Source organism: Talpa occidentalis, unplaced genomic scaffold (genome assembly GCF_014898055.3).
Source record: "Talpa occidentalis isolate TD23 unplaced genomic scaffold, MPIMG_talOcc4v2.1 talOcc4.4, whole genome shotgun sequence".
In the NCBI taxonomy this organism is placed as follows: domain Eukaryota; kingdom Metazoa; phylum Chordata; class Mammalia; order Eulipotyphla; family Talpidae; genus Talpa; species Talpa occidentalis.
This window is the reverse complement of record NW_023604295.1, coordinates 48,186,460-48,213,634: the sequence shown is the minus strand read 5'-3', so window position 1 is coordinate 48,213,634 and position 27,175 is coordinate 48,186,460. Positions and strand designations below refer to the sequence as shown.

General features: G+C 36.9%; 1 long non-coding RNA gene across 1 annotated transcript; it reads left to right on the top strand.

The window, feature by feature from the left end:
• LOC129146737 (uncharacterized) lies at positions 1 to 26,954 on the top strand. The gene is made up of 3 exons (XR_008553862.1): positions 1 to 245; positions 5,151 to 5,274; positions 26,330 to 26,954. It is a non-coding gene; the product is annotated as an uncharacterized LOC129146737 (long non-coding RNA).
• Positions 26,955 to 27,175: the final 221 nt, after the last annotated feature.

The window sequence follows — 27,175 nt, the reverse complement described above, 5'->3', positions numbered from 1 at the left end:
CTAACTCACCTTAGCCAGGTTGTCATGAAGGCCATATTAGATAAACACACACTAGCACTTAGAGAACTACAGAAACTCTAAAAATATAAAGGATCATTATTTCAATTATAAACAGATGCATTAACCTTCCAGCTTCTTAAATGATGAGTGAGGATGCAAGCACAAGCAGAACACAGATTTGAAGATATAAGAAAAGGAGATAAAGAAGAAAGGAACAGAATTATAGGAGTGAAAACAAGAGAAAGGTTGGTGGACTTTACAAGGCAGGGTCCATTTCACAGATCCAGAGGAATCGGGCCTCTCCAGGTCAGAAGAGCAAATCTGCTGGAGCAGAAAATTAGTAGAGACTCTCTCTAGACTTACTCTATAGCCTAGGATACAGAAAAATGTAAACCTGTTTTCTATCAAAAATTTGATAATAAGTATTGCATGTAAATGAAAAAGCAGAGAAAAAACATGGGATGGGATTTGAAATAAGGCAGTCTATGTCTCATTCCTAGTAGGGTGGATTTATGTGCATCACTGGGATATAATTTACGTACTGTTTTTGAACATTAACTCACAACTGTAGCCTCTATTTTTACACTCATTCTCTTCTGAGTCCCCTTAATGCAGATGCTATCCTCACCAGAATATTTTTTTTTCCATTTCTTAGACTGTTCTATCTAAAAATTTTACATTTTTTTGCTTCCTCACTGTTTCTTTTCCTATTCATCAATATCAAAATCTCTGAGCCAATCATATAAAAAAGTTGCACCCTTTGATATAATTTGCTGCTGTCAGATCTCTCTCACATCTAACCTGTGCATCCTACTTACTTCTGTCTCTTTGGCTTCAGAAAGTGAATTCATCATCAGAGTGCTTTATTATTTCTATGTAGTATTCCATCCATCCATCCATCCATCCATCCATCCATCCATCCACCCATCCATATATCTATCCATCCTTACCTCCCATTATCATTTCCATGACTCTAGGTTGTATGATGAGTTATTATTGGATGATTGACACTTTTTTTTATTTGAACCCACAGTCTCTCACTTTTAGTCTTTTCACTGTACCGTGCATATGCTGTCAGATTAATTTCCCTAAATGTTTTTGAAATTAAATCACCACTCATAAGCACTACTATCATTGACTCACTAGTCAATGAGGTCAACCTCATCCAAGCATGTCATTTTTTTTAAATTTTCTTTCATTACACCTCTATCAAATATGTTAGGGTCTTTAAAGCACAATTTTTCCAGTGCCCTTACACACCTATTATGCCGCCTATCTTATAATGTGTCCTACCATTCCTTTTGTGTGTCTATAATCTTTTATTAACTTTAAGTTATTATGCCACAAACTTTGAATTGTTTTCACCACTTTCCATTTGCTGTTCTATAACTAAAACTGCCACACACATTCTACATGCATCAAAATTAATGTGGAATGCACAAAAGTAAACGTGTATTCTTAAACAAGAATAACTTATCCCAAAGAGCCCTCTAATGATGTAAATTCAGGTCCTCTGAGTCTCACCTTTTTATTTGCTCTCAACTTGAGAAAACACACAGACATTTCATCATGACCTGAAGGTCAACCCACTCAGGTTCATGGACATAAGTCCTATGTAAACAAGCTCAAATGCCTCATCTTATCTTCTTATCCATCCGTCAAGCTGAGAATCCTTAAGCTGGTACAGATGCTCCCTGTGGCCACCTCCAATGTCTACTGTTGCTAACCTTGGCAGTCATAGTCTCCCTTCCTTTCACCTGGTGAGAGAAGTGCTGGTGGTAGATCATAACCTCAAAGCAGCAGGAAGACAGTGTTGAGCTTCAACCTGCCTCCTTTGAGATGCAGCTACAGTCATTCACCGAGCAAGGCACCTGCTGTTGGACAGGTGCCCAGTGCCAGGGAGTGCTCATCAGTGCATGAGGCAGAGCTCTGCCAGAAATCAGTGAGGCTCCATGTTTGCATCCATAAGTTAAGTTGCAAATATAGCAGCAGCAACAGGAACAAATATAGGACTAACACTGCATGTGTAGGGAGTGGTGCTAGGATGAGAAGACAAAGGACACAGCTGACTATGGGGTGGGGTGTGGGGGCAGACACTCGGGTGAAAATCTGAAAATATGGACTTGAGTTTAGTCTCTCAGGAATCAAGTTTTTATCTGTTAAATAAAAAAGGAGATCACTTTAAATGCTCTTCTGGGCGATCTTCATTTCTGTCTATATTTATAAATCCAGGAAGGAAAGTACCAGAGAAAAGAAAGAAGTAGAGAGTGAGTATAATGTTGACTGGAATCAGGTATTTACCATCTATCCTTGTGACAATCTTCTCCTATCTTTAAGAAATTAACCAGGAGCAATTGTACAAATTTATTACTCTTCTTTCTTCTTCCCTTCCTTCCTTTCTTATTTCATTCTTCTTTTTTTTTTTTTTTTCCAATATCAGCCTCAGCTGTTAGCAAAATCTCACCAAGGCTCTATGGAAACAAATCCATTCTCACCAAAACAGGACAAGGTTATTTTGAAGGTGGACCAAAAATTTGGCATTGGCCAGAGTCAGGATTAGCTGGAGAAGAGAACCATTATCTGGGGCATACTCTTCAACTTGAATCTAGCTCTTTTCACATTCTTCACCATGTGTTACTCTTCCACCACTTTTGGCTGCATATTGCTAGTGGTAAATGGTGGCCATGATGCCTTCAAATTATCAGTAGAACAAGGGAGCAGCCAGCCTGGCACTGCTTGTCTAGTGACTCCTGACTTAGGCTTTGCATTTGAAATAGTCAAGAAGAGACAGGTAACCTTGCAAAACCTCTGCACTTCAGAAATATTCTGATCTCTTTCTCTAAATCAGAGGTCCTTAAGCTCAAACATGATATATGTTAAAAAAGAAAAGAAAAGAAAAGAAAAGAAAAGAAAAGAAAAGAAAAGAAAAGAAAAGAAAAGAAAAGAAAAGAAAGAAAGAAAAGAAAAGAAAAGAAAAGAAAAGAAAAGAAAAGAAAAGAAAAGAAAAGAAAAGAAAAGAAAAGAAAAGAAAAGAAAAGAAAAGAAAAGAAAATCTTAACCTTGTTTCTTTAGCAAAACATTGCCTTCTCTCTCCCTTTCTGGTCAAGTTTTAGCCAGGGCCAGTATCTACTTACATAAGGCATGTGCTTTGCAAACAGGCTCTTCAGGATGGCTCTGAGCTAAGGCAGAAATGCTAGGAGATTTATATATTTAAGTACCTTTGTGAATTATGGTTGTAGATAACTTGTGGTTAATATTTAGGAAATGAGTATGATATTACCAGAATTATTGAAAGTTGTTAATCATTATAACCCCATTTCTGCCATGGATCTTGCACGCCCTACTCTTACCCAGAATGTAGTTTTTCTATGTATTTCTAGATGAAAGGAAGTGGGATATACTTCCTGTGTGTGTGGACACACATATCTCCTCCAAGCTGCTCCTTCAGGTAGGGAACATAAGACTATGATGAACAAACTATAGGAAAATGTTTGAACAGGCTCTGGAGAAAAGGAGTTTAAGCCAACTAGGAAACCAGTCTGGTCCCTTGGTCCCTTGTTTCCATATTCCTTCCCTATGCCTTTCCCTGACTTTCCTGGCTTTGTTCCACAAGTATTAGGAAATTATATGGTTAAAAGGAGTTTACTTGTATTTTGGTGGGACTGGACACCAAAATATCCAAATACACCAGAAATCATTTGCCTTGTTGATTATCTATTTAGGGGTACAGATTCATACCTCTTCAGATTTTTGCCACCACATCACACCCTCCACCAATGGATCTATAATCCTCCCCCATAGTTTGCTAGGTCCATACCCTCTTTACTCCCTTTCCCCATATTTCCTCTCTGGCATCCTCAATTCTGTAGTCATATTTCCAGGGTTTGTTTTCACTTAGTTTTGTCTATTCCTTTTCATTTCATTTTATTTCTATATGTTTCAAATATGAGTGAAATTATCTAGTATTTGTCTTCTCATTCTGACTTATTTTGCTTAGTATAATCCCCTCAGCTTTATCCAAGTGATCTCAAATGCCAAGATTTCATCTTTTGTAACAGCTGAGTAGTATTCCATTGAGTATATATAACACATCTTAATCCAATTTGCTGTTCTTCGGTGCTTAGATTGTTTTCATCACTTAGCAAAGTAAATAATGATTCAATGAACATAGGTGTGCACTATCTTTTCAAAATAGTGCCTTTTGCATTCTTTGGGTAGATACTTAGGTGTAGAATTGCTGAATCATATGGTAGATTTATTTTTATTATTTTAAGGAACCTCATACTGTTCCCATAGGGGCTGGACCTGCCCACATTCCCCTAGCAGTGCACAGACACACTAAGATACCACCTCACACCTTTGAGAATGGCTAGTGTCCCACAGGCCAAAAATAATAAAGTTTTGGTGAGAGTTAAGAAAACTATTTTTTATTTACTTATTTTTTAAATTTTTGTGTAGAAGAACTAGGGTATAGTCCAGAGGTGTGGAGGAGGGTTGAGAAGTTCACCAGGGACAGAATGGGGAGCAGAACAGGCAAATTCATGGAAATACACCACTAAGGGGAGGAGTTGGTGAGACAGGAGAGGTCTGTTGCACCGTATATGAGTTGTCTCCCTGGCTGGGGATCAAACTCAGGGAATACAAGTGATAGCACTGAGACTTAACTACTAGGCCAAGAAAACTTTAAAGTTAAAAAAATTATAAAATCTCAGATGCTTTCTTTTATTTTATAAGTATTGACAAATAATTGTTACTGTAAGGAAAGCACAGCAGATACTAGATTGAGTTAGTGAAGGCAGCCGTGTATTGAAATTTTGGAGATGACCATGATGTGGTATTTACAAATGTAGAATTATAATGCTAAGTGCCCAAAACTTATATAACGTCATATACAACTTTTACTGCAATAGAAATTAATTTAAAAAATGTTTAAAGGGATGTTCACAATTGGCATATTTCCTTTGTACTTCCAAGATTTCCTAAAAGGATTAGGTAAGAGAAGCCCGTGGTGACAAAGTGAAGCTAGAAAAGGTTTCTAAAGAGCTGAAATTGAGGAAATACGTCTTTCCAAGGGCCTTGTCCTCCGGAAAATATGTTGTTGAAGTTGGCCATAAAACAGTATTGTTTTTTTTTTTTTCTTCTTCAAACAGAAATTACATAGCTACACTAAACAGGAAGGTCCCCAGGCTACTTGTGGACACATAGATGTATAAAAGGACTGCTTCTGTTGAACAAGGTTAAAGAGTCAGAACAGGGGGGCTGAAGAGGCAGAATGTAAGTATATCTGCTGAGGAATGGGGAGAGAGATACTCATTTTCTACTGTAACAACAAAAATCTGACATCAGGGACAGCTCTGTTTTGGGTTCTCTAGAACAGTCTTCTGCTTTTCCAATCCTCTCATTTTCCAGGTCCCTGTATCAGCAAAAGACAGAATATGGTCTATGATCACAAGGCCATCAGAAAAACTGCCAAGTCAAGGAAACTAGGTGGAGTGAAATGATGTGTTAATTCCAGTTGGCTGACAGATGAGGCTCAGCTTGCAGAATTGGGGAGGGGTGTGCTATACACACGATAGCTCTTTTCAACTGAAAGGTGTGTTTACAAGCCTGAAACTAGCACCTTTCAACCCTGGACCTCCTCCCAGTCCCACTTCTGGAGCTATGAGCAGGGGAAGCCCATATATTATTTCTCAGACATGCAAACTGACTGTTAAAGAGGCAAGGCAGATTTATTTCTGTTTGTGCAACACAAGCTCTGTTGGCATCTGTCTTTCATTGCAAAAGCTGAGTGTTCAGATGTTAAAGCTTCATCTTGCAGACTTTATGCTTGCTATTTAGAGGTTACTTTTGTTACAAGTATAGACTAGGTGCTATACTCTACTACTATTAATACAATTTTTTTGCACCAATTTGCCACTAACAATCTTCTCTCTATCTTTAATTTCACATGACTCTAGAGAGATGACGAAGCACCTAACATGAAGATTTAAGTCCTTCTTAAGACTTAATCCCTCAAGAGAGATAAACTTTGGAGAGATGGTAATAAAAGAAAAGGGGAGGAGTAGAAATAATAATAATAAATGAGACTAGAAATTCACAGTCTGAATGACATACTACGGCAGACTTGGACAATGGAGGTAGAAGTTGAAGAGCTTATAGATAAAATGCCTCATTTGTCACTTAACTAAAGTGTAGCTAGGTGTTTTGCTTGGCAATAAACTGAGGGCTGCAAAATTTTAGGGGTTGAGGATGCTGGATTTCTGTGACCCCATGGAGACCTTATTAGATTCTAAGACACAAGTTACTTTTTACAAAGCCACTGTATTATGGAGCAGGAGAGAGGGATGAACAGAAGGGAGAATTTAGGTTCATGACAGGTTCCAAACTTTTCTTCTGCCCTATTAGTCAAATAGCCCACAAGTCATATTTCTTCTCTTCTACCAAGACTGCAAAGAGCACCCAAGATGGCATCCTGCTTTCTACCTCTCAAATCTCCATTCCATCAGCTTGGTATGACAAATGTTTCTTGTGACTCTATTTGCCATCTATGTAACCCATTTGCTAAGAAATCTACAAGAGTTTTGCTTCCACATTAGGGAGCTGTGCTCACTGTCCCTCAGACTGCCTATGGCTTTCCTAACCTGACTCTGTAGCACTTTATTCCCCGCCAGCCCTCATCCTCATTTTACCTCACCAACCAACCCCTGCCCCTCAGCTGTAATAGGCTTCTCTCACTTCAGTGTTCACAGCACATCTGCTGCTTGCAACACATTCTCTTTCTTCTGCTCAGGTCCTATGTTATCCTTCAGACTCAACTCAGTTTTACCCCTCCTTCGTGGATTCTTGGCATCATTTTCTTTTCATATTATGATTTCCAGCAAGCATCATTCAGGTCACAAGTCTATTATTTTCAATTATTTTTGAGGGATCTTAATAATTTATATTTCATCTCATTCTAAAGAAAAACTGAGGTAAGCATCTTTTCACATGCTTGCGTTTCAGTTTTAGTCTTACTTTGTATTTATGTTTTCCAAAGGACCAGAACAATGTCTGTGTTACCTTCAAAGTCAAAGTCAGGGCTCGTGAAAGGTATGAGCTAGTTGACAGGGGATGGTCTCTTCCAGGATAAAGTGATAAAGTTCTGGAGACAAACCACATGGTCCAATGTTGACTCTGCCACCTTCAAAGCAACTGTCTGACAATGTTGCTGTGAAGGTTAAATGAAATGCCACATGGAGCACATAAAACAATGCCAGGCACAAAGCAAGCACTCATTAAGTACTAGCTGTTTTTGTGGTTTGTGTCACTATTACCTTTATTGCTCTCATGTCCAATATGAAATCTGGTCAGGATACGAATGCATTCTAGACCTTTCTTCCATGTCAGACTCATTTCTAATTCTTTTTCAGCTTTCTACTGCTGTTTCTGCTGAAAAACATTTCACTAGCCTGCATTTTATTACTTTCCATTTTGGGGATGTAGTTTCTACTGAAAGGCATGTAATCAGATTTTCCCATAATTTTCTGAGTTAAGGAAAGTTGCTCTCTACTCTGAGGCAGGTGATTCAACAGGCTACTGAGGGCCTGGCAGAAGTGAAGATTCTTCAATGCAAATGCCTGCTGATTTGACTTTTCAAGTCCCTGATCCCTGGAAAGAGAAATTCTAGAGGTAGACACTTGTATGCTGGATGGGGACAAAGGCTATCAATGCCACCAATTAAAATGCTGGCACTCTAAGTTATTTTTTAGAAAGTCAAAAGCAGTATTCTACATATTTAGTCATCTCAAACACAGCTATTAGGTTACCTATCCTTCCCCTGGAAACACAAATTGCATCTATTGCTCAGTCACCTTTTGGGGGTCTGTTGTGAGTGTAAGTCTTAAATGCCCTCCTGCCAGCCATCTTTTCAGTATCTGTCATCTGGCAAGGCAGTGTTTAGCTAGTTAACTTGTTACCAAGGTGGACACTAGCTATTTCTCCCTATCTGGGCACCATTAAGTTCGAAAACATTAAATACCAGTCATTCAACTTCTGACCCAGCCACAGCCAAGACCTTATATTATCACCACCTCTCTGTTGCCCACATCCTTGCCATTTGCTCCTGCTCTATTTTCTTTTCTCTTCCCTTCTCACTTCAGTTTTTATTCTGTCAGACAAGTTTGGAAACATCCAGATCCGAGCCAACCCTCTAGGAACACGTGAGCAGCAGGGCCATCTGGAGAGGCTGGCTCTTTCCTCTCTCATTGGCTCACATGCACCCCTCCCTCTGCCCACGCTTTACCCCCAGTGGATTGTGCTGAAGGCCTGAAACAATCCTGGCAAGGTCACACTGTTTGATTCTGCTGTCAGTTTAAATTACATCTCAGCTTTTATATCTAAATCAAAATACAAGAGAATAAAAAAAAAAAAGAGGGAGGCAGAAAAGAGACATGGCAACATCCTACAGCAAGTAGAGAGAAATGACATTTCAATTGATCGATTGATCTGTTCCCTTGACAGATGCTCCCCCCACTCGCTCCCAGTCATTATTTAACATGCACACACTCAAAGCCCACTCCAAGCCCTCTGAGGAGGGAACATACACCTTCTGGAGGTTAGGGGGATACAATATTTTCTCTAATGGAAAAAAATAAACATAATTTTAAGGTGATCATATTTATTAATAAAATGCAGCAGAGTTAGTATAGTTGATGGTCTTCTCAGTGTGCTTGAAAGGACATGAGTGGGAAACAAATGATAATCTCTGCTAACACCAGGTCAAATTTTATGCATGTGATAGCACACACAATCAGATGGCAGAGACAGGATTGCAGATATAAGATGATAGCACAAGGTAGAACAAACATTGAGCCACAAACATTGAGATTGGCAGCATAGACAGGCATTTGGATGTCATTGCCAAGGAGGTCTTTTAGAGCATTACATAAAAAATGACATCAACTGATAACAAAAGATAATAGTCCAAAATTATCGATTTGCTAAAGGACTATAACACTGCATTTCCCCCACCCTTCCAATTGTTGGAAACTGGAGGTACAAATGGAAGATTTTAATTTTATTTTATTTATATAATATTTATGTTATTGTGGTAACAGTTTTCAAAACTGTAGCATATTTTGAGGAATAGGTTCACACTTCTTCATATATATGTCACCACATCACACCCACCATCAAAGCACACACAGTCCTCCACCATAGTCACAAAAAGAAGATTTTAAAGTTAGATCATGTACCAAGTATCCAGAGGAGGAAAAACCAGGACAAAAAAATATATTTTTCTATGTGTCCTACATATATAAGAGTTGGTGATCCAACTTAGATCGTGAGGAAGGATCATCTCCAACACAACAATTAGGAGAGATTCTAATTCTTCTGCCTCATGCATGAGATAGAGGGCAAACACAGACTGATCACCTGGGGGATTTGAGGTTCCTTGTGAAAATACTGGATAAGTTTCATTATTGTAATCTCTAAGTGTTATTACTTGTTCTTTAATAAAGTAAAATAAAACACTTGTTCATTTATGCAAGAAACAAGCTATTCTGATAATGTATGACCACAATGAAGTACAATTTTCTTAGTTTTTATAGAATATGTGTAGATTCTATTATCTATATTTGTTCAGTTTATTAATTACCAAGACAGATTTTAAAATTACATTCCACTACCAGGCTGTGTTTAAATTTTCATGAAATTAAAGGGCAAGAAATGGCTGATCTGGTACCTGTGGCAATTCACTGTTGGCCCTAAATTTATATACCTGTATTCAATGAGAGGAAAATTCTTTTCTGTTTTACAAGTGGGTTGACTTGGAAACTTTAATTGTAGTGTGTCCATGGAGAGTTCTGTGAGACATTTGTCTGCTAGTTTTTCATAACATCAAAATCTAGTGAAGAGGTTATAAGAAAATTTGACAGAATTAGGGCCAAATATTGTAAAATACTACACAGGTATGAGATGATACCGTTATTTAAGCCTGGCTTGAACTGATATTTTACAGATGGTACTACCATATCATTAAAAAGACTATAGTTTTTCTTATTAATTCTGAAATTGTCCTACCTTAGCGTAAGTAGTTCACTCTGTGTGCAACCGTTTATGAGTCTATGTTAGCCAGGAAAATGTATTATTTTAAGTCCTGGTTAGTGAGCTACACTTTCATTGTTAATCCTGAAGTGATGCTGGTTTATTCTGATCCAGCAAAAACGGACACTAGCATTTCTAAAAGGAGGTATCCTTTGTGACAAGGAAATAGATATTAAAAGACAGTCCAATAATTTATAATTAGTTAAAAGACAGGAATGTAATTTCATTTCCACTCCACTACCATGTGATCATTAGTTGACATGTTTCTAAAATTCTCTGAGCCTCAGTTGTTTTTAACCTGTTCAATGGCAGCATCAATACACGACACAGTTCCCTGTAGAGTGTTCATGAGGGCTGAAAGTGTGATAGTATGGCCCTGCTCTTTAATTGTAAAATATGGCTGTGAAACATCATTAGGCTCTACTATTGACTTTTACTTTGTTAAGATAATGCATTAACCCTGTAAGCTGAGAGGCACTGTTTGGTTTCCAATTCTGCAAAGACAACTTTCTTCACTAGGCTGGGAAAAATAACTGAATATCTTAATTAAGTCAATAAACTCTTAAATGATGTCCTGTGAAAGGGTCAGTGGTTAGAAAGAAACTGGTGGTGCTATAGAAATGGAATGGTTGGTTGTTACTTTGAAAACCCTCTTTGGGGTAATACGGTTATAAGTGGTTGTTTCTTACAATCCCCCTCTAGAGCAGTAACAGCAGAAGAATATTGTTAATCTTACTTCCCCTCTGTGCTAACAGCAGGAGAATGCTGACTTCACACCCTGTTCATCTACTACTTTCCATCTGGGGCTGTAACAATGAAATGGTCACTTGCCAGATTGTGTACCAAATCTCTCAGGAGCACTATACTTTAACATTTTTTGTCTCACTGAGACTGAATTATGTTTACTACTTATAACTCTCAGGTGGTAAACCACAGATCTCTGCTGAATATATTAAGTACCAGAATACCATAATACTGTTTCTTTATTCAAAGTTAATCTTATATCTTTCTCTGGTTCCTTGCAATCAAAAAGCATTATGTTTCAAATAGGTTTAGAGTAAAAAATTGTCTAAAGTTGCTTGAGTTGCCTAACTCAAAAGTGAAGTAGGGGAAAAGAGGAAAATAACAAGAATTTAGTATATTTTACACAGAAACTTTAGGTGTTAGTGATTTACCTATTTACATAATATATATGTACATTTTTTGCCACATAAAATACTACATCTTTGACACAATTCAACATTCAACTGGTGACCAAGAAAAGTAAAGGATTGAGTTGTATTGCTCTTCTCTAAATCTTAGGCTAGCAGCCGCCAAACCTAAGACAGGGCTTGGAACCTTGGGTTAGCTCTGTCAAGGCCCTATATTTGTGGTTTTTTTTTTTTTTTTTTGAATAATAAGCATCCCTTTATTTGCTCACGCCATTACACAAACTGATTACATTAGCAACAAAAAAGTGTTCTCCTGAGTTGTAGTCAGAGGCAGTTACTCCTCAAAATGTTAAGTAAAACAGGTAACTGGTGACTTGGTGTTTTTTTTTTTTTTTTTTTTTTTTTGAGCACTTGTTAAAACCTCTTCCACTGTGGTCTTTAATCCAAGAGTGCTAGCGAAGATGTTTAATTTGGCAGGTGGATTTTGAGACTGGTGTAAACACTTACTAGTCCGTGAGAGACTGAAATATGTTGTGAAAATTCCTAAGGTGGTGGGCAGAGATAGGTTATTGGGAAGTCATTTTATAGATGTTTTCTAGATCCTCAGAAGAGACCTTCTTGATGTAATGTAGCCCAGACAAAATATTGCTTCCTGCCTTCACACCAAAGAGGCCATCAGCTCTGGCATCACTCTGCAAAGGCATGTAGGAAGTGTGTGTCTTGTCTTTCACAGGAATCTCAGTACCCAGCTGTCTCTGAGGACAAGCAACTTGGAGATAAATGCTTCACTTTATATAAAGCTCATTCTTAAAGCCCATGTTGGGTCTTTTGCTGTTAAAATAGATATCAGTGACTTCTAATTCATTTTCAAAAATAGTATTGAACTGAAGAGTTTTGTTCCAGTATATTCAGAATAGTGATGGTAATTTTCAGATTAGGGCTTGAGAGTGTCTGCATTTTCTATTCCTGGAACCTTCCATAATACTTAGGAGTTCCAAGAGCTGGAATTGGTGCCTCTGTATTTGATGGTACCAATATGATAGTCAGATTGGTAAACTCATAGAGTGCCACCTCCAGATTTATCCCAACCACATTAATGAGGACTATTAACATTCGCAGATAGACAAATAACCAACTAAACATGAGCCTCACCAGTCCTGCCTCATCAAAACCTCCTGGCACAACAATAGCAACATATATTAAATGATGAGCTCTTATCAAAGATTAGTGGAGGGTTATAGTCTCATTCTGTTATGGTAAAGTCACCTCAGCTCAGATCTAGTCCATCCCAGCTAAGCACTGGCTTGTAAAGAAGTCTCACCTTCCATACACAGGGTATGTTCAGAAATAGTGAGTCTTGAATCTAATACAGTTCTTATACAGTTTTAGGGGCTCTATTTATGAAAATAATACAAAATTAGGTATAAAAGAACAAAAAACTTTTAACTGATTGCAGGTTACAAATTATGCTTTTGCAACTATACAAAGGGTTTGGGCATAGACACTGCAGGAGAGCAGAGAGGAAACATGAAGCTGAACTTCAATAGACTTAACATAAACTGGCTTTTAAATGCATCTTTGAAACTTAAATACTTTTGGTAAAAAGACTTATACAAACATGAAAATATGTCAGATAATGAATGACAGAATCATATGTATTATGCATTGACTTAAGACTTTCAGTACTTGATGAGTAATTCATCTATATTATGTTTCCACAAGGAGGTGCTAGCTGGCATGTGCATTGGGGAAGGTTCTCCAATGAGAACAATTAGCCCTTTACCTATGGGGAGTTCAGAATCTAGGGATAGGATCAAGTATATTTCAAAGTAGCCCAGCAGATGATCAAGTAATAATGCTCTGCTAATCAATTTATTTGACTTAGGTGATCTAATATATTTCTGAAGATGTAGATTCTGAACTGTTCTTGAATACTAAACGGTACTTGAAGGCCTCCCTGCTGGTGCGAGGGGTGAAGATGCAACCTATGAAGCTATCTGCGGCCACTGCAGCCTGAGTTCGATCCCTGGCCTGGGAGATACCCACATGGCGCTGCAGACCTCTCCTGACTTGCCCACTGCTCCTCTCAGCAGTGTATTTCAATCCGCCTATTCTGTTCCCTGCTCTGTCTCTGGTGAATTCTCTCACCCCCTACACCCCTGGCTTGTACCCCAGTTCTTACATGCATAAATAAATAAATCTTTTAAAAAAATGGTACTTGCAAGCACATAGGCAGGACAGCTGGACAGAGTCTCTTGGTAAGCTAAAAACCAGAGGCAGGAGATATAGGACATGTTTGAGGAATAAACTGGTATGACAAGAATTAAGATCCAAAAAATGCAAAAGAAAGAGGAAATGCAATAGAAATAGGGAAAGATGGTCTAGAACTGAGTTTTGTCGAACTTTGAGAAGTAAAGACCAAAATGTGTTTGTTTTTCCTTTCCTGTGTACAATGTGATATCTGCAAAATTCGTTTGAATAGATAGTTAGCATGAGTCCATGTGCATTTGGGCAGCATTTCTGAATGAGGGTGGCAAGGAGCAGGCACTTCAGGCTAGAATGGTCCCAATGAATAGTGAGGGCCTCTTCAAGGATAGGATTATAGAAATGAAAAGCAGAGAACATATATAGCATGCCAAGAAATACAGAGCTGAACAGACTAGCTAGATGAGGGGATGTAGGCAAAGAGAAGAGAGAAATGTGAAGAGATACCAGAGTTTACAACTAAAGAATATAGTGAATGAGTGACACTATTGGCTGAAATGGAGGTTATTGAAGGAGGATGACAGTAGGAAAGTGGGAGGAAAATATGTGGGATTAGTTTTAGACACCCATAGGATATTCATGTGTGGTTTCCCAGGAGACATTTGGAGAAGCCATGAACTCTACATGCAGCTGCAAAGAACATTGTTCCTTCTCCTCAGACCTCATGTGATTCTCTTTCTCTTTGAATACTTATGTCCTTCTAACATAGTTTTATGACCTTCTCCAACTAATGAGAAGGCTGCAGTACTCCGTATATAAGGGATATCCTTGATGCCCTAAAGGGAGTTCACCCTGCAAAATGAATGCCTTTCTCATGGAATCCTTCACAATCATCTCCAAAGTATTCTAGACATACACTTCACATTATATTAAATTGCTTTGGTCTTCATGTCACCTTGATTGCTTGTTCTCTTCCTGCTCTGGAAATTACTCTAAAACTCTTATTAGAATAGGCTATAAGCTTTTTTAAGAGCAGAAGCCAGATTCAATTTTCTAGACCACAAGTATACATTTGGAACTCTATGCAAATAGTAGATGCTTAAAATTAATTATAATCATTGTTATCAAAGCTAACATTTAGTGAGTATCTAGGCTGTGCTAACCACTGTTGCATATACAAAATCCTATCCTATGTCAATGCTAACAAGTAAGTTTTTACTCCCATTTAAATGAGGAATATAAGTCAAAAGAGGTCAGAAACTTCCCTAAGAATCTAGTAAGAGTGAGTTACAAACTAAATTCACTCTGCATCAAAAAAAAACCACCAGTTTTTCCACAAGGATAGATGAATCCCACATATAATAATTTCCACTTAATAATATAATGAATACAATGTATTATTGTCCCTAAAAATACGAAGAAACTTAAATATCTCACGATGACTCACTGTTGGGTTAACTATGATAATTACCTTTCTCTGCAACTGTACTGAAATATTCATTTTGACATTAATTTAAAGATAATTAGAATTCTGCTTAATGGTATATTTTATGTACCAACTTTGGAATAACAGTGAACATTATAGCAGGGCTATACCTAAATAATGAACATTTGCAAACTTAAAGTGTATACAAAATTCAATTTGTAAGTCAGTTATGCAATACTTGGAATGCATATTTCCCATTGAAAATTATAAGTAAGTAATGTCTTCTCCAATATTGCTATATTTTCAGAATCATTTATCACATATCATTTCAGTTACATATTGTAGTGACTTGTATGTATTCCCCTTCTCTCCTTCCTATCCAATGAAGGCTTTAACTCTCTGAAAGCAGGTCACATGCCTTCCCTTCATCTGAATGTATTGATACAACTTCAATATTTAGTATAGTCCCTTAAACATAGTAGACATCCATTCCCCCATTTATTCTCTCATTCACTCTAGAATTTGTATCATGTCTTCTGAGTGCCAGGCACTAAGAGAGATACTGACAGTGTAAGGTGAATAAAGGAGACATGCGCTCTGCCTTTGTGGAACTTATGATCTGAGGAGGAGGAAAGCAAATATTTCCAAAACTATATAAGTAAAAATTATACATGTTATAAAAATTATGAGGAATATTGAAAGCATAAATAGAGGAGATTATCCAATTACAAGGAATTAGGAGAGAAAACCAAAATAATAATTTTCCCATAAGAAATAAGATAAATTACACCCGTAACTGAGCTTATTACAAATAACTTTTTCAAAACTATAAGTCTCTAATAGGATTTTTAAAAAATATATAAACAAAGAGCCATTTATAACAACCTTTCAATGAGAAAATAGATGCTACGACACATTTTCAAAGGCTCAAAATACAACACAAGCCCTTTCCAACTCTCCTTCCTTGCAGCAAACACAGGTATCTGCCTATTCCTGATGAGATTTAGGTAAAAGGAAGGTCAGTTTGCTTTTGTCGATGAAAATAAAAATACAGTTGTGGAGCGCTTGGGGCAGGGAATGATGGTAAGCAAAGGCAAAGTGTAATCATACTCTGATCTTACTCTAGAACCACTCTGGAGTATCTTTAATTGAGGATACTTGAAAACTGATAAGAAAGGCATTTCACCATACTATTTTTTTAAGATTTATTTATTTATTTATACAAGCACTGGGTACAGTCAGAAGTGCGGGAGGGTGAGAGAATTCACCAGAGCCAGAGCAGGGAGCAGAGCAGGCAGAAGGACCGAAGTACACTGCTGAGGGGAGCAGCGGGCGGCAGGAGAGGTCTGCGCGCCATGTGGGACCCTCACACGGCAGCCGGGGATCAAACCAGCACTTCAGAGGCTGCAGGCAGCTTCACAGCCCAGTGCGCAGCCGCTGTGCCACCGGGGAGGCCCATATCACCATACTATTGTGAAGATGGGTGATTTCCTTTTGAGTCACTATCTACCCATTTCAGCAATATATCAATTACTTCCATAGCTTTCAAAGAAAGAAAGCTCAAAGGGCATTTCCACCCTCTGTTGTGACAACTATCTCATGAGTCAGTGTGAGAACTGACATGGATCTAAGGCTTCTTGTTATTGCCTTTGTCTACACATAGCCATGAGATTTGATGATCTTGTTTCTTGTATACCAGACTTTTCATAGTCACTGATTTTAGACACATCCTAAGTAGTGTGAATAGGTATGACCAGTGAAATAAGTAGGGGGATGGTTTTGATCACTGACTTAAGCATCAAGTCTGAGTAAACAGCAATGCTATAATTAACTAGTAAATTAAAAACAAAACTGATAAAAACTGAATAAGCTCAATGTTTTCAATATGAATAAGTCAAAATTAAGAAAACTTCCAATGTTGTTGATTTTATTCAAAATACATTTTCTCTTGTAAAATGACTGATTACATATTGTGTTCCCCTGCTTATGTGTGGTATTTTTTTTAAATCTCCTTTCTCCATGGGTCACTCTACTCTCAGTCTTGTGAGAAATAACTTCAATTTTGATATTGATTTAGATATCATGCATGCCCAAACTTTTTTACTGAAGCAACCCTGTAACTTCAATCATTGTTCTTCTTACTAGAGCATGTCCATCCAACACACACACACACACACACACACACAGAGGGAGAGAGAGGGAGAGAAGGAGAGTGGGGGAGAAAGAGAGAGAGAAAGAGAGAGGAAGACAGAGAGAGAGAGAAAGAGAGAAAGAGAGAGAGAGGTTTTCTACATGAATGGCAATAACTAGCACAATTCTCTATTCAATGGATTCCTGAAAAAATAGCATCATGAAGATGAACTAGGTCTCCTTAAAAAAGTTATGAACCCAGAGAAAAATCAGGTACAGCCTGTATATGAAAGGAGCCGAACACCAGGTCGTTATTGGGAGTGAGGAAGGAACATTCCTTAGTGGTCCCAGGGCTTTGTGCATGCTTCTGTCAGCACTTACTTTGAGATGATGTAATTTTTATTTGTCTTTCTTCTTTACTAACCTATGAACTTTCTGAGGACTAGGATGGTTTCTAGTCCGGTGATATTCCTAGTATATAACACAGTTTTGGTTCATAATAGGTGCTAGTAAGAAAGGATAGGGAATCATTGTCAATAACTAGACAACCCATGTAAATTTTATGGATCACAGACGTCTCTACTCTGAAATGGCTGTATTTGATTATCACTAAATTTCTTCCAACATTGTATTTTATGACTTCAATGATGGGGAGGTGTATGTACATGAATTTTCATGATATATGTGAACAGTATTAGTGTATAAGTGAAAAACAGTAAACCCATTAAAGAGACATTTAACAAAATGTTTCTGACATCATTTTTGCAATCAATCAGTATTTCAGAATTTTTCTTTAAAAACTTGTAAATGCATATCCTGAATATATTTACTTGTTAGAATTTGGGTAATCTACAAGGGATCTACTAATGTCCCAAACAAGATGTGGAAAAGAGAAGGAAACAGATTCTTATCGGAGACCTATATTATGCCAAGAACTGAGCAAGGCAATGTGCCTATGTTATGTAGTTTAAACCTCATGACAATAATACCAAGTTATCATCACTCATTCCCGAATTAAGAAACAGTATCTGCAAAATGAAGCCATGTGCCTTGTTTATAAATTTAGAGATAAACCTGTCAGTCATGTACATTTTTTTTTAATCTAAAATAAATTTCTTTAATTACGCACAACTACATCTGATGATAAAAGGCAATCTTTAAATTTATTTATATTGCAACCCACATCAATAAATATTTCACATACCAGAAACACACAGCCTCTCAGGTTTTTCCTTCAAAGTATCCAAGAGAAGAGGATGTGCATACTTTTGGGGTTGAGGGTGATCTGTTGACCACCTGCTGTAGGGATAGTGATTTTTTTTAAAGATTTATTTATTTATGCATACAAGAGCTGGGGGACAGGCCAGAGATACAGGAGGTGAGATGATTCACTAGAGACAGAGTAGGAAAGAGAACAGTCATACTGACTGAAATACACTGCTGAGGGGAGCAGCAGGTGAGACAGGAGAGGTGTGCTTTGCCATGTGGATTGCTCCCTGGCCAGCCAGGGATTGAAATGCTGTAGAGGCTGTGGATTGCTTCACAGTGTGGTGCTTAACCCCTTGAGCCACCAGGAAGGCCCCCGATAGTGATCTATTTGAATCCATGTGTTACTTTAACATGAATACATGCTTTTCTTCTCTTCCATAAGATAGCTATATTTGTTTTAATATAGAAATAGCAATTTGCTTGCTTAAATCAGTAAGCAAAATTGACAATCCAGGAACAGGAACATGTGGCATGTTTTTTAATGGCTCAGAATGCCTGTTGAGGCTCTTGGACACCACCAAGAATACTCATATCTCCAAACAACAACAACTGCCCAGAGCTTTCATGAGACATAGGGAGTTACAGTATTTACCCACAATGCAGTTGAGGGATGTCCAATTTCTTGGAAAAGAAATTTATTTCATTCAAGTGTCTCAAAATGATGTTAACTTGTTTCTTGAACTGTAACGAATAAGGCCTCTTACTCTTTGTCTTTCCCTCTCTCTCGCTCTTGCTCTCCTCTCTTTGGAGACAGACTTTTTAAAGAAAAAGCTAAAATTAATAGTAAAGATAGATCTTAACATACAAAAGTCCTTGAAAATTTTGGACTATTACATATCGCCATCCCTCTTGTTTCTACTCATCTAAATATAAAAGCTTTGGAGATGTTTTCACTGTCTCCTTACCACAGACACATTCTTTATTTACTTTAGTGGGTCAGCCACTTTTGGGGTTAGAAGAAATACTAACGAGCCTCCCCTGATGGTGTAGGCGGTTGAGCGCAGCACTGTGAAGCTGTCTCCAGCCTCTGCAGCACTGGTTTGATCCCGGCCGGTAGGCGAGTATCCCACATGTCGCAGCAGACCTCTCCTGTCTCACCCGCTGCTCCCCTCAGCAGTGTATTTCATCACTCTGTCTGTTCTGTTCCCTGCTCTGTCTCTGGTGAATCCTCTCACCCTCCTGTGCATCTGGCCTGTACCCTGGTTCCTGTATGAATAAACAAAATCATTAAAAAAAAAAGAAGAAATATCTATCATTTATCATTTGTCACAAACTTTCTTTCCTTATGTGAGACTTGAGCCTGAATGAACATTACTACCCAGTGCCACATAACCAACAGTAAGTAGATCCAGGCTTAGAATTCAGACCTCAGGCTTCCAAGTCTGGTGTTCTTTCCATAGCAGATACCGCCAACATTCATCATAACTTAGCTTTCTCAAAAGACTATCCAACCTTGCATTTCAATTATGTTTGTGCAGACAAAATTTCTGATTTATAACCAAGACTTTAGGATGCCAGCTGGGTGAGATTCAGCAAGACACCCAGTGGCCATATAGAAGCTGAGAAACATGTAAGAGGCCAAAAATGGTCGAGAAATGCCTACTCTCATCATTATCAATGGCATAGATCACAAGTGGCAAAATCTTTTCTAGCAGAATGAAACCTTGTAGACTTACCCTCTAATGTAATTGATTTCTAATTTGGTTTGATGAACAAAATGCAAAGTGAATTATAGAGTATCTATTTTAAAAACACATGCTAGGGAATTAGATGCTGTTAATCCAAAATTTGCTATCTTCCATTAGTGAGCAGTTTATAGTTTTTCTTTTTTCTTCCTTCTTTTTGCTTAGAAGATCTGGGGTATAGGCCAGAAGTGTGGGTGGGTGAGAGAATTCACTAGAGTCAGAATGGGGAGCAGAACAGGTGGATTTTCTGAAATATACTGCTGAGCAGCTGGTGATATAGGAGAGGTCTGCTGCAACATATGTGGGTTAGTTTCCTTGCCAGGTTTCAAACTCAGGCCATAATGGTGATAGGGCTGATACTTAACCCATATGCTTCTAGGGAGGTCCTATAGTTTTTTTTCTAATTGGATGAAAACAAACAAGTGGTAGAGGATAGTGATTTTGTCTCATCATTATGAAGACTGAACAAGTTATTACATGAACAACTTTAAAGAGTGTCCTGTTACATGGTATGATCTCAACAATTGTTTCTAAGAAAGTATTTGAGGGCAAGTGCTTGAGTGAGAAAAGGACAGAGTGGTAACAATTGGAACTAGTCTGGAAATAAATCAGGATGACTTCTAGGGGCTGCCAGGAATTTTCTATTCTCTTTTTCAGATTGCTCCTCAGTTTAGATCAGTTCCTCAAGCTCCAGAAAGAATTACGTTTACATAAAACCCCAAATGGCCAAAGGCTTCTTCCAAGACACCAGGAATTCATAGACATTTCCTACCTGAACTGCACTCCTGCTCATTTAGCAAAGTATAATTGCAGAAATTATCCAAGTCTTCTCTATCTACAATACCCACTTCAGCAAAACCCTGAGGTTATACCGTAGTTTTTAAGCAAAGAGCTCAGGAGCTCTCCTAAGATGATTCTTGCTAGTCTCCTCTTAATTGAATTAGTCAGTTAACAGAATCAAATCGCCATTTCCACAGTGATTGCGACACCTGGAATTCATAATGATTTGTTCTTTATTTAGGACCTTTTAGGTTTGTGCAAATTGAATCAAATTCCCTTTCCTCTCTTCAGAAAATGAAGGGGGAAGAAAAGTACCTAATCACTATACATTCACAACAATATTGTGTCATGCATTCACATAAGTAAATGGAAGACTTTGCTTATATTAATTTATCATCACCTTCTTTTTTAGTTTGCTGTGGCTTAGTGACATTATCTGAGAAGTTTAACTCTACTAAGTTTTGGGGGCAGATACATTAAAAGTGGTTTCATAGTATAACTTGTTCAAATAAAAGTGCTCTAATGCATACATTTATTTAATAATCATTCAATTCATTCAGTTTCTCCTATTTTCCACTGCATTTTTAAAAATTAAGTTTAATAGCATAAAGGTAATATATGCATATTGTTGAAATTCAAAGTATACAGAAAAGTGAATGCTATAGCTAATGGATTCTTTTGGGTAAACTGTGATTCATAATTAGGATTCTGTTCTTTAGAATATAAGATATACTGTTCTGAAATGAACAAAAAGATCAAGGACAAAAATAATGTGACATTGAACAATGTGTCTCCTTTATCTTAGATGTATAAATTTTGATTTTGGGGGGTTGCATTCTTGAACATAATGCTATACTTATTACATTCCATGAGCTCTTAACCTTCTACCTCTTGTCTCCTTATGACAAAAGTCTAATTACTGTGGTTACAGTGACAGTGTGAACATGTCCAGAGGTAAGCAATGATCCTACACATTTAAGGAGTCATGTTAGGTTCTAGGTTAACTATTGAACTGAATTCTAAGATGAGAGAGGATAAGAGCATTTAAGGAAGAGAGTACCTGATGAGTCAGACAACAGGGCAACGTCTTCCGTATGCAGAGAAATGAGTAGGATCCCCTATACCATAGATGCAAAGTCCTCAAGAACTTTCTCTAACAGGTATTGATAGATACATAGTATATCTGTTAAGACATCTGATTTAGGAAAGAAAAAAAAAGTAAATGTTGATACTTAGGATTATGAAGGAAAAAGTAATTATGAGTCCAGATAGTCAAGTAAGATTGCAAGTTGAAGGTCAACAGAAGACCAAACAGTAAAAAGTAGATTAACATAAACGAAGAACAAAACTGTAATCTCTGATCTAAGAAAAGATTCAGAGGTCAGACACAGTGTATTCATGGAATGTCCTCTACTGTGATTGAGTGTGGTGATGGAGGGAGCAGTGGGTGAAGGACAGTGGATCAGGGAGAAAGAAGGCAAGTTTGCATTTTGTTTTTAGTTTAAAAGAAACAGCCTTGGCATTTGCTAGAAGATCTCAGTCCTCTGAGTGTTATAGAGAGCAATGAAAGAGGGTGGTACATCTGTGAGATGAACTATTTTTTAAAAAGAAAGTCAAAGTCAATGCCCTACAAATTGCTGGGTGATATATTCTATGGGTAAGGGAATGTAGAACCCTAACTCAAAGAAGAATAGATACCTTTTGATCAGCCAATGACTTTCCACAAAGCATTGTTTTCCAGTAAATGATATACACAGAAAACATCTGCCCTCCCTTTCTGTTCATGAAAATATTTTGAAGATTTGCTTATTAAAACAGTGCTTTGAACCCCTGATAAACAGATACTCTATTAATACAATATGTAATTATTTATTTCCATGGACCAGTAGATCAGACAATGACTTTTTAGATGCATTTTAAGCTGAATTTAATTACCTTTCCTGAAACTTGGAAATAGTCTGTTTCTATTTGGACATATGCCAGGGCAGCATATCTAGCTGATATAGGCTGATTTATTCCAATCAGCTCTCCCAAGTTAGTATCAGCTGGTTTATAAATACCAGCTAATAGGCTTTTGCAGGTTTCTCAGAAATTAATTACAATAGATTTAAATTAATTGCTAAGTTGATAAAGGAATTCCCAAAGAATCCTAAAGTTTAAAAACTTACAATGCTGCTGGTAAATACCATGTAGCCATGATTCTAGAAGGGTCTTCTGTCATATTTGTTATCCTCACTATTTAAAATATAACTGAAAAGGACATTTTACACTCTTAGTCTATTTTTATTAAATTGATAAATAAAACATATTTATTCAGTCAACAAATATTTAGGAAGCATCCATAATATGCCAGCCACTATGCTAGATATTAGAGATTGAAGTATAAACAGATAAAAATCTCCTTTTTCCCGATTAGTTAAGGAAAGTTTTGCATGAACATATCCACTTAGTTTATCTTCTAACAAAAATACAGCTATTAAAAACTTATAAAAGGAGAAGTTTGTGGGTTAGACTATTGTATAAGGTGGTAGAGGCACATGGCTCTCTGGTTGTAAATCATTCAGGAAGTTTCTGGAACAGTGGCCTTCTTACAACAAGCAGGTTATACACATAAAAATATCAGTCCAGCAGGTCACATGCTCAATCAAAAGTATGCTTAGACAAAGCGTGCTTAGACAAAGACAGTATCTGCTATGCTTGGAGTATTGTATACTGTAAGTTTTTAGGGAAAAAAAATGACAATAGCAATAAAACAAAAGAACACAGGATCAGTGCATGATTTTCCATTATCAATGTAGGAAAGAAAAGCAAGTGGCATGCTGTAGTGGTTTTACAAGTGTTAAGCCCAATTCAATTTGATTTTTCCATCACAGGTCCAGTAAGGGACTAGAGAACATGATAGCTTAGATGACACCGCCCTGGAACAGTTCAATAAAAATGAATTACAACAAATTGAACAGCATGCAAGAACAATAGAGCGATTTTCCTAGTACTTATAGCTTACACTAGACACCTATGTGATAACTTAAAACTGCTGAGGATTTAAAGGAAGAGAATGGAGAGAGAATGGAGAATAGAATACTGAGAAGAGAATATTAAAAATGCTTAACTAGATATATATAGGAATAAGTGCACAAAAATTAGTAATTTTGTAAAACCTCTTTGGGTATGCCTTGAAAATGTTCTAAATAAGTAAAAAAAAATTCCAAAATATATCATATATTTAAAGAAATGTTGTCATAAAATTTTCATATACATGCAGTGACTAACTGCTGACAAAGTTTATCCAAGCTTGCTGGACTAGTTTTAATGAATAGATGAGACTGATTGTAATTAGTGGCACTCATCTGTATAAAATGAGTATCTGATAATTTATTTAAATTGGCTCCCCCCTTCCTTAAAATGGTCTGTAGAAGTGCTTTCCTTTAGAGTGAATTAAACTTAATTTTGTTTAGAGGCTTTTTGTGGATATATTGAGATGTGTTCAAAACTAAATGGAAGCATTTGGAGCTGTTATAAAGAGGAGGTTGAAAATCATTTATTTATAACCCTATTTATTGACCTACCAAATTTTAAGATTTTACAATAATGAAAGTAATTATAAACTAGATCATCAAATCTTATGAGATATGCTGAGTATATCTGAATTATAGATTAAACAAAATACCAAACACGCCAAAAGTGATCAACGGGTAAATACAGGAAGATAAGGGCATGGAGCTTTCTTTGACTAAGTCTTCAGGCAATATAATTCCAGATAGAATGTTTTTAGAATGTTGTTAGGATAGTATGTGTGGAAATCAATCAAGGTAAAAAGTGCATGTTACTAAAACAGTCCAAAAAACGACAACTCAAAATTAAAATTAGTAAAATGCATTTTATCTTTTGAAAATAACATTCATTTTGTAACAATGACAAACACAAAAAGTGACTTAATATCAGGAATGTACAAATATCCAACAACGGTTTACTTCAAATGCCACCACCTAGATATTACCATCATTGGCATTCTTTTGTAATGACTCTTAGATATGTATGCAATATGCATATATTAACAGACACACACATAAATACATAACTAGGAAAATAATCTATATGTTCTGTATTCTCTTTTTTCCAATCAACAATATGTTCAAATATATTTTCAAATAATATTTTAATTCAGCATCATTATTTCAATGTAACTTCAAAATCCAATTATAATATAAGCCATCATTCAATAAAATAACACCTTGATGAATATTTAGTCTGTTTTCTTTATTATAATCCCTATTAGAAAGCATTCTGCTGTGAATATTTTCATAGCTATAATAACGGTGAGAATAACTTTCTAGAACTGAAACTGCTAAGTCAAATCAATGCATAATTAGTATTGAAATATAATGTATATTGGTGTAAAAGAATGACCCAGTCTACAAATCTGTCCAATTTGTTAAGTGCAATGGTGATTTCTTTCCTTTTGCCCTTTCTATATGTTCCCTGTCTATTCTGCCCTCACAAGTGCTTTCTCTCATTCCCTTTCCCTCTTTGTTCTCCACTCCTCTTACTTTTTTTCTTCCTCTAACAATCTTTACTAGCCATTCATGGTTCATCCTTTGTCTATTTCCTAATATTAATTTTTACCAATTTTTCTACTGAGATTACTATCTTCTACCCTTACTGATTAGTAAGATTTTTCACACATTAAGGATATGAATGCTTTGCTAATTTTAAAAGATTTTAAAGATTTAAATTATTACAGATTAAACCATTTCTTTGTTTCTAATTTTATGAGTTATTAAAAACAACATTTTTACTCAGATTATTAAAATTGTTCTTAAATGTTTTGTGATACTATTCAATTTTTACTTTAAGCCTTTCATCCTTCATTACTTTTGTCTAACACAAGGTCTTTAATCTAATATAAGAAAGGGATCTAGCATGTCTTTCTTTCTAGTAGCTAGCCACCTGTCTTACAGTTTATTGAATAATCTACCTCTTTCAGACTGATTTTAAAGCCCCTTTTATCATACATGACATTCTCTTAGACTCTAGAGTCTATCTTAGACTTTCTGTTTTACTGATTCATTATATCAATGAAACCACATCATTTTAAGTGTTAAAGTTCTATAATAGATCTATTAGTTGTTAAGAAATGTATTTTTATCTTTTTGACATCTGTCTTAAGGTATACATGTCTAATTTAGTCATGGAATAAATAATATATGCAACAGTGATAGACTGTGAAGCTTTTTTTTTTTTTTTCAGTTAAAAATTTTCAAGTGGTAATTAGACCTGATGGTTTAATATTTTATTTTTCTGCATTCATGATATTCTAACAAAGAGTCTTCCTTCTCTTCACCTGGATGGAACACTGGATGTTTAAGGACACAGGCAGTCAAAAGCAGATCTATACGCACCTTCTTCCTATTCTTTTCTTGAACTCATCCAATAATGGAATCTTGTTTAAACAACTACTGCAATTAAATCATTCTCATCTATTGTAGCACTGTCCAGTTTGAAAGTAAGAAGACTTAGACATATAAGTTACTTCAGACCCCGGCCCCTCTAGTAACCTGGGCTTTGAATTTGATCCTTTTTGTCTTCCTTTTTCTCAGGCTCCCTGAACAAAATAGCAAGAGGGATCTTCCTGTAGGAGCATCTTTTTCTGAAGTGACAAGGAAGCAGCATCTTTCACAGCTGGCAGTGCATGCCTGCTAATACCTGGATGCCAGAAGTGCTCTTGAAGAACAAACAGGCAACCTGTTTCCTCCTCAAGCAGCAGCAAAAGCTGTCAAAACCACAGGTGCACCAGGAACCACCCCTCCATCAAGCTGTTTACATCCCTCTTTCATTCTACCACTTGGCAGCTGAGGTTGATTCTGGCCTCGGCACCAGAGACAATATATCTCTCAGGATTTAAGTCATACAGATGGCGTCAGAATTCAGCAGTTTAATGCCTACCTCCCACAATGATATGAAGTCAAGATCTGGGGCCAGGTATTGCAGTACTTTTATTTAGGACAAGGATGGCTAGGGTCATACAAACCAACAGTGCAATGTCTACTCCTGCTCTAGGTCTTTCAATTCTTGTTTTTAAATATATAGTCTTTGCACACCTGAATATTAGTAGTTGTGGAGCTAAAAAGTAGAATAATATAAGCAGCACTTACACTTATTTTAAAGCATATTTAGAAGCATTACATTTATCTAGTCTCATCACAGACTTGCAGAAACATCAATATATAACCTAGTCTTTATACTTTAAAAATCTCTGAATCCAACTTTCTAATGAGTTGTACCATGGAACTTATTAAGACAACTATTTGGGAGAAGAGACTGAGGAAGGAAGCAGGATGGAGCCAGAAGGAGACCTGGAGGAGGCACATGGAGCCTAGAGACACGTGAAGAAACTGTGCTTGTCTTTTGGTCGTGGACTGGGTGACACAGATGTGGATGAAAGC